The sequence below is a fragment of the Nycticebus coucang genome, chromosome 5 (genome assembly GCF_027406575.1).
Source record: "Nycticebus coucang isolate mNycCou1 chromosome 5, mNycCou1.pri, whole genome shotgun sequence".
In the NCBI taxonomy this organism is placed as follows: Eukaryota; Metazoa; Chordata; class Mammalia; order Primates; family Lorisidae; genus Nycticebus; species Nycticebus coucang.
In genome coordinates, this window is record NC_069784.1 from 119,316,725 (window position 1) to 119,318,596 (window position 1,872).

The following is a 1,872-nucleotide window of genomic DNA, read 5'->3' on the forward strand; positions in this document are numbered from 1 at the left end:
TCGGCGCCTGTAGCACAACAGTGGTTATGGCACCAGCCACATACACTGAGGCTCATGGGTTCAAACTCAGCTTGGGCCAGATAAACGACAACTGCAACAAAAAAATAGCCGGGCATTGTGGCGGGAGCCTGTAGTCCCAGCTACTTGGGAGGCTGAGTCAAGAGAATGACTTAAGCCCAAGAGTTTGAGGTTGCTGTGAGCTGTGATGCCATGGCACTCTATGGAGGGCGACATAGTAAGACTGTCTCAAAATTAAAAAAAAAAAATGAGAGCTCATGTTGTACTACTTTAAGTTAATCCTAAAATAATTAGTCTACGAACAGTATAAGTGGTAGATGGTAATAGAAAGATCAGAGAGGACATGTAGAAACTTACATTTTCATTAAATGCTCAAATTTTTGTTTTCTTTTGAGACAGGATCTTGCTCTGTTACCTCGGCTAGAGTATGGTGGCATCTCTGGAACCCCAAACTCCAGCACTCAAGCAATTCTCCTGTCTCCGTCTCCCAAGTAACTATCATACAGGTGTGTGCTACTATGCCTGTCTGATTTTTTCTTTCTTTCTTTTTTTTTTTATAGAGACAGATCTTGCTCTTGCTCAGGCTGATGTGAACTCCTGCCTCAGCCTCCCAGAGTTCAAGGATTACAGGCATGAGCCACTGTGCCTGGATTTAAAATAAAAATTGTTGTTGCTCTTTTGGTTTTACCAGCTGAACCACACCTTGCTATTTTAAATGTACTATCAGACTAAGACCCGAGTCAGAAAGGGGTGATGAAGATAGGAAGGGATATTAAACTGCCACAGGAGAGCTTGCTGAGGCTGCCAGAGTGGCTCAGATAGTGGTCATAATAAGCACTCTCCGACTCCCCTCTTCTCTGTCTCTCAACTCCTCCTCTCAATCTCTTATGTAATCAGAGGGGTCACCAGGTTGCCTTTGCAGAGCCTGCTGCTGCCTAAGGACCGAGGTAAGAACAAGTTAGGATATATATTTGTTTGAAGTTAGGAGGTCTATTTATTTATTTTATTTTGCAGTTAGTAGGGCCTTTTTTTTGCGGTTAAGGGGGGCCTTTTTTTCTGAAGTTAGGAGGTCTTTTTTTTTTGCAGATGGGGGCGCCTTTTTTTTGAAGTTAAAAGAGCCTTTTTTTGAAGTTAGGAGAGCCTTTTTTTTTAAGTTGGTTAGTTGGTTGTGAGTGGTTTCTAGGGGGGTTGCATCACAGTGATAATGCAAATAGTCAGTGCTCAGTGCTAATGCAAATTGTTAGTGCTCAGTATTAATGCGAATTGTCAGCAGTCAGTGTTATCACTAATGGTCAGCAGTCATTGTTAATGCAAATGGTCAGTGCTCAGTGTTATCGCATGGGGGCCCCAAATTGGTAATCTGCCTAGGGCTGCATGGGAACTTAATCCAGCTCTGCAGACAGCTGAGGAGTAGGAAACTCAATTTAATTGACAGTAAGTGCATTTATATTCTGATTGCTATTCAGTTGTGTATGATGTTGTATGTTGTGTGCTGTGTAAGCCCCGGTTCACACTGTTGCAATCTCTGAGCAGTGTGAGTTCAGTCATACAAGCATATGGCTGAACTTGCATTAGATTTGGAAGAAAAAAGGCATACGTGCCTTCTTTTTTCCTGCAGTGGAATCTGATTGCATGAGTCTAACCCATGCGATCAAATTCCTGTGTGAGTTCACAGATTGCAGTGTGGTTCGCACAGGGTAGTGTGAACTGGAAAGGTGGTGGAGGAACCAGCTCTGTAATTGTGCCTGTTCCCACACTGCACCAGTGTGAGCCTGAGGTAAAAGCGGAGGTCCACCATATGGACACTGGTGAGGCTGAAATGATGTGGACTGGCAAGGCTGCATTGATGGACAC